Raw genomic sequence first — 14,750 nt, 5'->3', positions numbered from 1 at the left:
TTTGGGTAAACATACTTTTGATCTTCAAATAAGGCATAATTGAAATAAGAGCCAGATAGCAGCTACTTTAAAAAGGGAAATGTGGAAATAATTTTTTTATAAAATTTATTTTTAAGTTATCGATGGCTTAAAAACCTAGCAAAATTTCTGTATCATTTGTTATGAAAGGAATGTTAACAATAACATCACCCTTTCTGTTCCACGGAAAAGCCTGAATGGCATTGTAGAAAGACAAAGCAATTCCTCTTTAGACTACTCTATTGAAATGCCTTCTAAACAATAGCAGGGTTGTCAACCCTGGACCAAAAGACAAACCTTTTTGAGTCCGTGTTTGACAGAGGTGGGCCCACATACAGAGAGAAGGAGTATAAAGAGGGGAGGAGTATGATTTTGTCATATCATATTTGTAATCAATGGGAAAATTAATAAATACATATAAAATATATGGTAAATAAATGCCCATAAAGTGATGGGTAAATTTTTTGTGTGTGTAACATGGAATACTCCTATAATCAGCATAATTTTACTTCCATACTGTATATCTTAAAGAATCTCAACCATTCTGATATCTCCTGGATTGCTTTCATCTTCATAAGCATAATCTATATTATGTCATTTTAATTGATTTAACACACTGCTAAAACAAGACATAGAAGAATGAGACATATATATTCACATACTTACATGAGATCTGTCCAGAAAAAGTCCAGCCATTTTTAATATAACAAGAACAATTTGTGCGATGTAACCTTACAGACACGGAGAGTGGACTGGAATGCCCATGTGTGAACAATGATGACTTCACTGTACTAGTCAGTGGGGGCAGCGGATGCCATTGAGTGAGCCTGTGTACTGTGTGGCCCACGCATTCAAAATGACTGAGTGAGCAGAACAACAAATCTGCATCAAATTCTGCATTAAGCTTGGACATTCCTGCATGGAAAGTATTCAGATGATTCAGAAAGCTTTTGGGGATCATGCAATGAGTGCGGCACAAATAAAATTGTGGCACAAACACTTCAAAGATGGTTGAGAATATGTTAAAAGTGATCCATGTTCTGGAAGGCCTGCAACAAGCAGAACACCTGAGAATGTTGAACATGGATGGGCTGCAACCAACAAAGATAGTGACTGACAGTGTGAGAACTAGAAGTTGATCTGGGGATTCCAAAAACTGCTGTGTCTGAGATTTCAAGGCAGGATGTTTGCATGAAACGTATCATGGAAAAATTTGTTCTGCAGCTCTGCTACCAGAGCAGAAGGAGCATCGTGCTACAGTTGCTAATGACTTGATTCAAACCACTACCAATGAACCAGATTTCCTCAAGATCATAACCAGAGGTAAATGGTTGGTCTATGGCTATGATCCCAAAACAAAGGCCCAGTCATCCCTATGGCTCCACACCAGAAGAAGGTGCAGCAAAGTCACAGGAATATCAAGACCTTGTTAACTATGTTTTTTGACTAGAAAGATGTTGTCCATCAGCAGTATACCCCTCCATGCCAAACAGTTAATAAGGAGTACTGCCTCAATGTTCTTCATTGCCTGAGAGAGGCAATTTGACAAAAATGGCCACAGCTATGGGCAACTGGTGATTGGCAGCTTCATCATGACAATGTTCCCGCTCATGCATCAAGTCTTGTGCAGAGATTTTTGTGAAACATCAAATCACCCAGGTGACTCAATCCCCCTACAGCCCAGAATTGGCACCCTGCAACTTCTGGCTTTTCCCAAAAATAAAATCACCTTTGAGGGGAAGAGATTTCAGACCATCAATGAGATTCAGAAAAAGATGACAGGCAGCTGAAGGAGACTGGGAGAACTGTGTGAGGTCCCAAGGAGCCTACTTTGAAGGGAGCTGAGGCATGATCATCCTATGTACAATGTTTCTTGCATCTTGTATCTTCTTCAATAAATGTCTCTCTTTCCCATAGCACAAGGCTGGATACTTTCTGGAGAGATAGATGTAATTGAACTACCATTCATTAGAAAAAATGTTTAGTTATACCTTGAGATATTTAGAAACAGGAAAGGAAAATAAGAAAGAATAAGATGCATATGAAATATTTAGAAGAAATGAAGGAAATGTAAAATCACCATGGAAAACACTTATATTCTAACATCCTTTATCATAAAATTGTGTAATAGATGCTTTCATTCACTGATCCCAGTGTGGTGTTCCATGCGCAGAAGGCACTCAGTGATGGTTATTTACAGACTAGAAACAAAGTTCAAAACTTTGGAATTCATTTAGCACGTCAAATTGAGAATTTATCTCTAAATACTACATTTGTCTCTAGTTAAGATTGAATGCTATATTCAATTGTTTAAAAAAAAATCATAGTTGCAACAATTCCCCAAGGAAGTATTTCTTCACACAAGTGAATCTTTACCTGGCCTTATTTTATTTTATTGTGTTGGAGACTTATAACTATGAGTGAGTTCTTCAGCGGATAACTAGTTTATGTAGTTGTAAATACCTAAGAGGTGTTTATAAATGATTCATTTTATAGAATTAAATGATTCCATTTATAGAATTAATTACAAAAATATTGACTGTCTTTTAAATTTTAATGAAAATTATGAGAAAAGTTTTAAAAATCTAAGAGAAAATTTGATATAGTTTAGGTCAAATGCTGATCATTGTTTCATTCTGACAAAACTTATGAAGGGGTAGGAGGTGGGGATGGCTGGGGTTGGGGGAGTGGTGGGGGGAAAATGGAGACAACTGTACTTGAACAATAATAAAAAAAAGAAAGAAAAAAATAAAATATAATGCAAAAATAAATAAATAAAATAGTAAATTTAAGGTTCATATCCCTTAAATACTGTAAGATTCTCTATCACAATCATGGAAACACCCACACAGAATAGCATCCAATCTCAATATATAAGACTGATAATTATATATATATATATGTAATTTGCAGAGTGCTCACTTATTCTGATGTACTTTTTCCTTTTACGTTATTTAACATATTGGTTCACCAGAGACAACAGAACCCATGAGACCAGAGCAAATACATTTCTTATACAAAAGTACCTTACTGCTGGCAGTGAATCTGCATATTTTTTCAGGACTTCCCTGAAAGCAGGACTATTCAAACACAAATATAAGGAAGCTGAAGTCTAGTACCACCAGCCACTATTACGTAAATGTTTTATAATAGCTGGTAATCCTAACACTCTTCTGATTCTGTACTATTACGGTAAGAAACAACTCACAGCTAGATGTAATTGTTAGTTTTTGCTACATAACAAACCATCCCAAAATTCAGTGTCTGAAAATATTTATCTCCTCACAATTGTGTGTGTTTTAAGTATAAGCTTGCATCTTTTGGGTGGTTTTTCCTTGATATTGCTTAGGCTTACACATTTAGCAACAGTCAGCCAGGAGATGATTTATCTAGAGTGCACTAACTCATAGACCTGAAGGTGGTGCTCACTACACCCGGGGTTATGACCAGCAGGCTAACTTGAGCTGATTTCCATGACGGTGGCCACAGTTGCCACAAGAACAACAAAGCGAGGCAAGTGCCAAAGCATAATCACTTTTCAAGTCTCCTCTTGTGTCACAAATACCGTGATGCTATTGTCAAAGGTAAGTCATGTGGCCACGCCAAGTGTACATGGACTGCAGTCTTTCCAAGAACATGGATATGAACATTTGTAATTAGCCTGGGGCTCTAACTATTACAGTCCATAAACTTGGGATAATGTCCTGCTCATAAAAACAAATGACTCAGATCTTTGCATTCTCCTTTTCTGAGCCAAATGAAACATTGTTGGTACGTGAATGTTTCTTATCTATTCATTTATTAATGTATTAAAATATTAATTCATTACATTCAGGGTAAAAGGTAGAATTGAAACACATGACTTAGAATCCAGTCCTTAGACAACTTTCTATTCTTTTCTTCCCCATTCCAATTTAAGTATTTGGAACTGAATGCTTAAATACACAGCAGAGAGAAAAAAGACGGCTGATCCTCCAGTGGCATTCTGAGTCCACACAGCCGTGTGAAATTAGAACAGGGAGAAGCATGATAAAACACAGGAAAAAGTATTGTAAAAGGCAGAACAAAAGATGTCATCTTAAGTTGAATATACAATAACCCTATACCCTATTAGCTATGCCTCTAACCAATTAGAAAATCATCTTCAAATAGAAAGAAGAGCAGAATAAGATAAAGTGGGACTAGGTTTGAGAGAGAGAAGAAAAATTCCACTTGAGAAATAATCTCATAACTAATATCATTTTTGCATGATAAAACCCAATGCTGCATATACATCCTGCTTATGTAAAATGGTAAAACAGGTAAAATGAAGTGATGATATGTGGTAATATTTTCCTCCTCCACAAAAAGGATAAGGAAAATGTTACTATATACCAATAATTTCATACCTAAGAAATCATCCTGAGGAAATTATTCAACACAATGTTCTCCATTAATCATAAACTATTTTGAGAAAATAAGAGTAATTTTGGATAAATAGTTTAAATTATAATTTAACATCAAGTTAATTAGGTACCATTATAATAGCAATTATAAAGATGTTGCTCAAAGACAAAATGTTTAATGACAGACCTAGGTAGGCCTAGGAGAAATGGAAAATCACCAGGAGGGAAAACTGTATTGTGGGAAACTGTAGCCTGGGAAAATGCCTGCCGACCCTACCCAGGACACACAGATGCCCTGCTAAGATTGGGGTCTGGGGTCGGGGATCAGGCATAACAGGATGCAGCTTTAACTAGAGCCTGACAAGGTGTGTCAAGAACAATGGTCGGCAGAAATAATATCCAGCAACCAGCTCTAGCCAATCAGACTCTGACTCCCCAACCAGTTACCCTTTGTGGGTTTTTGCACTTAAAAACCCTGCCCTAAGAACAACCAAGTGAGTCCTAACCTCCCTGGTTGGCTCCCCAACCTCCCTTGGTTGGCCCCACTTTCCCCCATGAGTCTTAATCACCTTGGTTGGCTCCACTTTTCCTCTTATTCCCCACTAATAAACCCTGCTCCTTAGGTCGCTGCATTTGTCTGGTTTCTTGAGCATCTCTGACCTAACATTTAACATATAAGTAACAGTGACTGAAAAGGTTAGTATATATTATTTTCACTGTGTCTTATACACACACATATACAAAAATGTAAAAAGACATAAATTCTGTGTTAGAGTGATTGACTTTATGGATACATACTTTAAAAAAGTATTTATATCTATGCATTAAATATGACATAAAATAATACTCCTTAAAGTAATTACATCCTGATTCTTTAAATTCATAAAAATAATCTGAAATACAAGCAGAATATATAAAACCAGTTTTATATTTTAGCTACCAATTGTTTCAAATCAATGTCATTGGCTTTGGCCTGTGTATTAGCAGGTTAAGTTTGTGTGTTCTCTTGGGAAAAATTACTCAAAAATAAAGTAGAAAATAGTGGGAATTATAGTTAAATTTAAAACAAAAAAAGTTCCAGTAACCAAATCAAGCAAACATACTTATTTAATGTGAATAATGAGGATAATTAATTAGTTTACTTTGCCGTGTATACACAGTCTGGAAAGAAAATATACTCAGTGCTTTAGTTGTATAAGGCACGGTGTATTTCTAGGTGAAATATGTTCCTCAAATATCATTAAGTAAATTTCAACTTGACTTTAAAACCAAATTACTAGTATTTCTAGAATATCCATCTCCTCTGCACTGCTAAAGAATTACCCAAAATGGAACTCTAAGTTATCAAGCTTAGGAAATTGAAATGGAAATTTAGACGTGGCTGTTTTCAGCTCAGTTAGGAAGCATGCAATTGCAATTGAATGCTCAGCAGCAAATACTTCTTGAGCCTGAAGGCCTTTCACATTTTTGTTAAGCAACTCACGCAAATGATTAAAGCATATGGCAGTGCTGTCTTTTCTTTCCCCATAAATAAAAGAAATGTTAGTACTATTTAACTTTGACCAGAAACATAATGCTCTTCCCACTGCAAAATGTCAGTGCCCTTTATGATGCTGAAGATAGATATTTCAGGAGAGGCTTGTAATTTTTTTAATTGAAGGGAAACACTGGGCAATGTTTCCATGATGAAAACAAAGATATTGGCGTATTTAGGAAAGAATAATGTTAATTTTAAATTGATTTTAAAAATCTGTAAATGTTATTTAGCACAGTATGTATTTATGTCTGAAAAGAAGAAATGCAACTGAAAAATGAGCAAAATGGATAGAAAGTTACTAAGTACAAGGCTGTGGTATAAATTTCAGAAGCAGGTTTCTTATCTTTTGTGTAGGTTATGAGAAGTCTCTAAACACTAAAAAATTAGACTTGCTAATACAACTCACAGAACTTTAGTGTTCAAGACTCCTGATATTGTACCAACTTCAGAGACAATTCAAATAATTTAATCAACTTATTCAACTTTGCTTGATATAAACAAACAAAAGGTAATAACACTAATTTCAGTTTTAAATATGAATATCTAATTATCAGGATAGAGGAGGAGAAGAAAAACAATTGAAGTAATAAACATTTCATATTTTGTATGTCATAAATATGAACCTCATTGTACGTTTGGGATACCTTCCATTATTTGGGTGCAAACCATGATTTTAATTGTAGTTCTAACCTCAGTCTCTATTGTCTCCTTTGTTTATGAATCTTACTCCAGAAATACCCCCTAATTTTTTGAGAAATCTCATGTTTTTTAAATATATTCTTCATCTGTTTAAATTAATCTGAGTTGGTTATTCTCCTTTGCCGAAAAACCAGGAATTTGAAAACATTTGTCAGAGTGGGTTGTAGGCAACAGGCTTGAAATCTAGGATTGGTCACTGGCCTAGGTGAGAACAAAAAGAAGCCTAGGCAGTATTAAGAACAGTGGAGTTGACGTCCTATGAATTTCAAGGTGAAACAGTTAATAAAGTTACGTATAACAAACTATGAAGACCAAGCTCTGAGGATGAATAGGAGGGGACTACCACCACTACCAAAGATTTTGTGGGACATGGAACACATAATCCCTATGGAGTGACAGAACTGAAACTAGCAGTGTGGACAGTTTAGAGAAATAAAATAAGTTCAAACCTCTCTCTTCCTGCTACTCAAGCCTGACAATAACATTTCAACGCTCACCATGAGAAAAACATGCTCTGGGTAACAGCTGGGCCAGGGAGCCCCAGAGAAATGTAGTGGATCTTGAACACGATCCAAACAAGCAAGCAACCAAAGGGAAGCCACCCACCTAACCCTTCCTGGATTAATCTAACCCTAGTCAGCCTGCTGCACATTAGCATGGAAATCAGTTTTGTTTTGTAAGCCACTGATTGAGATGACTTGTTATGCGGCCTTATTTGGCAATAGCTGGATACTTCTACACTGGATTTGGCAGTTTGAACTCATGTGGTCATTTTGTTAATGCTGTTTCAGTGGAGTGTCTGGAACAAAATCCCAATTCAAAGGGATTAAAGAAAAATAGGGAGGAAAATACAGTGAGCATATGCCGCAAACTCTTGAAAAAAAAATGTAAGTGGGAAGTAAAGAAATGGTGTGGATTAGGATATGAATGTGGAGTAAAAAGCTTTTTTTAAATTTCTTTCTTGTGCTTCAAAACAGCATAATCATTGGCCATCTTTCACAATTTGTCTTTACACAATACTTTTGCTTCTCAAGCAAGGTTACATCCACAGGTAGTATCAGAAAAACGAAAGCGTTGTATTGATTTAGTTTACATCAGGTAAAACTGAGCCCTGGGGATCAGGGAGATTCCTAAGACGCAAAACTCCATTTTATCAGTAACGTCATAATCTGTGCAATCATTTCTGATTTCCACCACTTAGAATAGAATAAACAGAAGGTAATGATGTAGGAAAACATCCCTTGTAACAAACTCCCTTTTTATATTCTTCCTAGGAATATCTTAAATTAGACCAAAGATTCTTGGTGCAAAAGTATATGAAGAGGTTTGATTGACAGAAAATTGTATTTCACACAAATATCAACCATTAAATACATTCATAGAATATAAACACAGAAATCCTGAACAATCTTGTTTTTCTAAAACCCTTTTGTCAGACATTTTTAAATGACAGTATTTTCCTTTTTTTTTTTTGAGAGGATAGCCAATCCATGTGAGAATTTGCAGACGTCGATTCTCCAAACTGCTCAGAATTCCTGTTTTCTAGGTACTACACACATTTAGAATAAGAACAAATACATGTGTGTGTGTGTATACACACACATATGTTCTATATGGTATTACCACAGATAATACCATTCTGTATGGTAATACCATTCTATATGGTACTACACACATATAGAATAAGAGTATATATATATATATATACAGTTTTTTTAAATGCAGAGATTTTTGGCAAAACATCAAATCACCAGGTGACAGCACCCTCTACAGCCCAGATTTGGCATCCTGCAACTTCTAGCTTTTCCTAAACTAAAGGCACCTTTGAAAGCTAATAGATTTCAGACTGTCGATGAGATTCAGGAAAATACAATGGGGCAGCTGATGGCAACTGGAAGAACTGTGTGAGGTCCCAAGGTGCTTCCTTTGAAGGGGACCGAGACATCATTGTCTTACGTACAATGTTTCTTGTATCTTGTATCTTCTTCAATAAATGTCTCTAATTTTCATATATCATGGCTGACATATATATATGTATCATGATTTATATATATCAGCCTTGATATATATATCATCCCTGATATATATATATCTATCATGAGAATATATATATACACACACACACACACACACATATACATACTCTCTTCTCATTCTCTCCATCTCCATAGATATATCTTAGCCCTTCAGTATCCCTGCCCCCCTCTCCTTGACTGTGTGGAGACCTGCTCTTCAAGTGTCCTGCTCTAGACAGGACATATGAACAGAATGCATGGATGGGCTGAGCCCTTTTCATGGAACTTTCACCAAAACCAGTGAAATCGCTTAAGCATGAAAGTTACAATTATCTTTCCCCTGGAACTTCTCTACTGGGCCTAAAACTTGTTGGATTGTTTCTCTCCATTACTTTACTGTTTTTGCTCTTGAGAAAACAGGGTCTCTCCATCTTTCCAATGTTATCCTGATACTCAAATATGGGAAATATTCAAATGAAAATAATGTCAGCTCCTCATCTGTCTCACAAAGTCATTTCAGGATCAGACACTTTCTATATGGATAGCAGGCCGGGAGCCCCTTTGTGGTTTGCATGTAGTCTGTTCAGTTATATCCCCTCTGAGATGAGATAGAAGTTTACAGATATGTCCTTATTCCACAGGACAATGACATTCCTTCGTGCATTTGACACATATTTGTTGAATACGTTGGTAAAGTAGATACCATAATGCCTATATTCATGGAGCTAACATTAGGGTAAACAAAATATACTTGAAGGAACAAATAAAATAACTGCAGATAGTGGCAAATTCTATGAAAAATTCAACAGATTGATAGAATTCAGTGAGTAGCTTTCACTAGAGAAAGTTATTTTGAGAAGTTGGTCTTATGAAAGCCTTTCTGAAGACATAAAAATTGAGCTAAGACCTGGCTTATAAGAAGATGCTAAACAATCAAAATCTGTGGGAAAAGCATTCAGAACAAAAGGAACAGCAAATTAAAATGTCCCAAGAAACAAATGGCAGTGGCATGTTTTAGGTAGAGAATTCAACACCATTAGAATATAGTGAAAATCGAGAGAGTACAGTATCAGACAAACACACAGAGAGTAGATTGTACAGGGTGGTGCAAAAGAGCTTTTACAGTTGCTTGTTTGCAATATAATACAATAATTAATGAATAATAATACAAAAATAAACCGTATTTTGTATATTCACAACTGCAAATTTCCTTTTGCCCTGCCCTGCGTGTGCAGTTTATTGGCTTTGAAAATAACGCACAATCCCTTTTGGCAAAGTTGATTATGTTTGAAAAAACATATTGCCCCACTGAATAAGTCTGGTAATGATTAGGAGAGAGAGCGCACATTGCTATGTCACCACAGACCTAAGTGAGGTTGCTTCTATATGACAGAAACTGGAATGAACATCTGGGTGGAAAATAAACAACTTGGGAAAACCCTACATTAATTGCTTAGCTTGCCTACACTATTCAAAATGTCTGCAACTTTAGAAGTCTTCCTTATGCTCCATTTTTTAAAAAATAAACTTTCTGTCTTCCAGGTAAATACATGGAACAGACTGACAGCTGTTAGCAGGCAGGGGGCAGGGGTACTAGCTGGCAGAAGTGAAGGGAGTGGCCAAAGAACATGTAAGCATGACCCATACACACAGATGGCAGTGTGGTGATGGCCAGAGGGAAGGAGAGACAAGGGCAGGGGGTAGCTGGGCAGGGTGGTGGGGACCGAAAATGAAGACATCGATAATGACATAAACAATAAAAATAAAGTAAAAAGTAAATAAATAAATAAACTTTTGATCTTAAAACACTTTTAGATTTATCAAAAAATGGAGAAGATAGTACAGAGAGCTCCTCTATAGCCTATACTATTTCCCCTATTATTAACATCTTCTATTAGGATGAACCCCAATTGATGAATCAAAATGAAAAATTACTCATTTGAGCCACAGTTAATGAATTAAAATGATACATTATTAATAAAATCCATACTTTTCCCCCAACTCCATTTTCTGTTGCAGCATCTCAGCCGGGTTACCACGTCACATTTACTTGTCACGTCTCCTCTTGACTACGGACTTTCCTTCCTCCTGATGGCCTGGCGGTTTTGAGGAGCACTGGTCAGCTATTTTATAAAGTGCCTGTCGGTATGGATTTTTCTGATGTGTCTTCTCGTGACTACACAGGGAGCATATACAGTTAGAGAGGAAGACCATAACGGTAAAGTGCTGTCTTCACCTCATCGCACCAACACGACTTATCACTGTTGATGTGCACCGGGATCACCCGGCTGTGGGCATGTTTGTTCAGGTGTCTGCATCACAGCGTTACTTCCCTCTCTCTTTCCACCCTGTGCTCTTCGGAAGACAGTCACCACGCACAGCCTGCACTTAGAGGGCGAGGTGTTTCGCGCCACCCCGTTCAGAAAGGAGCAACTGCATACATTATTTGAAATTGTTCTACATGGGAGTGTCGTTGTTTCTTCCTACTTCTTTATTCATTCATTTATGTCAGTATGGATTAATGAATAGTTTTTTTATAATTTGTATTGCAATCCATTACTACCTTATTTTGTCACTTACATAGTTTCATGTTTGGCCATTAGACACTCTTTATATTTTTGAGAATTTCCTTATTTTCAAGTCCCATGCTCATTTTGTATATTTCCTTCTCTGGTCCCAGAATCAGCCATTTAGTCAAGAATTCCTGAACCCTTTTATTTCTAATTGGTATTAGAAAGTAAAATCCAATTAGAAAATAAAATTTGATGGGATCCTTTCTTCTAAAGGTTCTCTTGATTTTAAGTGCTCTCAGCAACAAAGCAAAAAATATATATGTGTATATGATAATATATATGTCTATATATGTTTATATAAATATACACACGTACACATATTTGTAAATATTTATATATGTAAACATCTGCACCAATAATAGCTAAATGTGTGATTTCACGTGGCTGCCTCTAACTCGGTTTCATAACTACGTGGACAAGTGTATTTTCCTCCCCTTCCCTATCAGTAATCTTCCACTCTAACAGTGATGAATCGGGCTCACACATTTTGCCTCATATTTGCTTAATTTTTCAGCACCCAAGAAAAGCACATTATGCAACTATGTAATATATGCACACATAACAGCCACAAATGTGTACCTGTGCACAGAAATTTGGTTTGAAACTATTGCATTTTTGTTCATTACATGGACTTAACGAGGATTTTCATCTCCTCTTCAGTTCATTTTTTAAGACATGTTCTTTAAAAAGCTGTATTACATTAGTAGACTCCATAATGGTATTTAGGTAATGTGTTGATTCTAATAATTGTCAGGAAAGCCAGGGTTTAACTTTGATTACAATTAACAACAGCTCCATCTAGTGAGTTATTAATTATTTGGCATTGATTTTCCTTGGATTTAAATAAGCTATTATGAAAGAAGAAACAGTTTTGATAACTCAGTTCATTTGTATTTGAAGATTCTCTCTTCAACTCTCTCCCTTTCATGATGCATCCTACATGGGAAACACCTTCAATCCTTTTCTCCATCGCTTACACACTTTCCCCGTGTAAGTCTTACAGTAAGTCTTAGTGGAATGGTCGCAATCTAAAATGTGTCAGTCTGTGCTCCCCTGTTTACTGTTTACAGTGTTACAGTGTTACCATTCTCAGGTGCCCTGCCCTTGCCTTTCTGGGGTAGTTGAACGCTGGATACCTTAGCAAGCCCAGTCCTAGGAAATGTGCCCCTGTGCCAACCTGGGAAACTGCCTTCTTGGAAACACATCTGTAAGGCACATCTTTTCCGTCTCTTCAGATGTGTCCTCCCAGAGTAGCAGCACAGAAGGATTGCTTCTGGCTACAGTTCTAAGTCACGTTCTCCCACGCAGATGATCACACTAAAAACTATGAATGTTCTGATTTTCCACATCACTTCTATATGTAATGTTTTTGTTTTTAAAACCCCAATGTGAAAAAATACTGTAAGCATGGAAGTATGTACTTCCCTTCTAAATTACTTGAACAAGAGTTCATTGAGGAAAATCTTGGGGAAATTAATTATAGACACATTTGTTATTTATATAATTATCTTTTCATATGACTTACAGAAACATTAATTGTTATAAGACGAGTTGATTTAAACAACTTATTTGGGTCCCTATATCATTTTGTGATATAAAACCACATATATTTGTACACATACACTATAAGAAATCACAAGTAACTTGAAGAAAAGCTCCTTGATAAAAATAAATATCTTCAATAATTAGATACCAATCCATTTTATTTCTTCTGTAGACATCATAATCCAATCAGTGTAACTTTATTTTCCTATTTGTGCTTCTAAAAATCACTTATTTTTACAGTTTACACATTTTAAAATGTGGTTGAATATAAAAATGTCAATCAAACTTGTTCTTTAAAGAATCTCCTTTAACAAATGCTGATGGGAAATGCAGTGAAACTAGATAATTTGAGATAGGTACAATGCTAGAACAATTTGTCTCTAGGGAAAATGGGCAAAACTAATTATAGCACCAATTACCATGTGCAGGTTAATTGCTACACTGTAGAAATGGTACATGATCATATAACCATCTGCATGAAGCCCCAGGCTATTACTAAATTATAACCGCTCTAAGTCTGACCATGAAGACTTCCTACATTATAAGCTCCTAGGATACACCTGACTTGATCTAAGCTTAGTTTTTGCTGACTGCACACACTCTACAACCAAGTTAACTCCACCATTCTCCCCTGACCTCTTTCACCTCTACCTTTTCATTTAGTCTGTATAAATTGATTTCCTTTTTCTTCCTGGTGCACATAATGGAAGGTTGCCCCCAGTTCCAAATTTCACTGTTGAGAACTAATTCTGAATTGTTGCAAGAGAGAGTGGAATTGTCACAATTTGATTTAGGTGTTTACTTTGGTCTGGTTGCAGGATGAGAGAAGAGTAGATCTCGAGTAGTTTAAATAATACAGATATAGCTGCCTCTTTTTATGGCAAAATATCGGGAAATTCCTATACCAAAATGCTAATAATGAAAAGTAGGAGTTTATTTTTAAGATATATTATTTAGCTATATTTTGCAGTGTTTCTATTCTGATCACACTATGTTTTTCAACCTCTTTCCTAATCAAAGAAGAGCAAAATTAAATTTAATGGATTATATGTCATCAAGTTGGCTAGGTTTTTTAAAAAACAAAAGACCAAGTTAATATTATTTAAGGGAAAAAAGCATGCTCACATGGTGTTAACACAAATTTAAACATTTACAATCTTCTCTCGTTGGTAAATTGGAAATATGTATCTGTGATGCATCTGAACACGTATCACATTCTCATTTAGTGCTTTTCTCCAAAGGAAAATTCAGACTCTGCACACTATTATGAGAAAGATACATATTATATCACTATTTATTATAATAACAAGAAATTGGGAGGAATATGTTACTTTCTATAAAATTTGTGAAAAAAGAGTTGTGACTGAGCTGTATAATAAATTCTACACAATAATTTTTAAATGAATGGCAATGACACTTCAGTATATAGAAATAGTTCCCTATTGATTTTAAGTTAATAAATAGTTTATTTAATATTTTATGGTGTATTATCCACAATGTTTTTATAACAGGTAGTCTTTAATTTTCATATGTTCCACATCCACACAGACAAATCTTTATATTTTACATAACAAATTGCATTTCTTGATCAGTCTTGCTAGGAGTTAGCCAATTTTTTTCATCATTTCAAAATCCAACTTTTATCTCTAATTCTGTCTGTTATTTTCTTTATTATATTTACTCCCATTGTTATATCATCTTTTTTTCTATTTATTTAGTATTTCATTTACTCACCTTTATCTAGCTTCATAAAGTGGAACTTTAGGTCAATTTAAACCATTTTTCTTTTCAAACAAGAAATATATGTAATAAGTTTTAAATTTTAAGTAATAAGTTTTCTTCTATTTTTTAACTGCATCTCCAAGTCAGTTTGATACATTTTAATTATCAATCAGTTCAGAATACTTTCTAATTTCTTTTATGAGTTCTCCTTTGACCAAAAGTTGTTAGAACTGCATTGTTTAGTTTACATATATTT

The sequence above is a fragment of the Desmodus rotundus genome, chromosome 4 (genome assembly GCF_022682495.2).
Source record: "Desmodus rotundus isolate HL8 chromosome 4, HLdesRot8A.1, whole genome shotgun sequence".
Taxonomy (NCBI): Eukaryota; Metazoa; Chordata; class Mammalia; order Chiroptera; family Phyllostomidae; genus Desmodus; species Desmodus rotundus.
The sequence above is the reverse complement of the archived record's forward strand: the minus strand, read 5'-3'. Positions refer to the sequence as shown.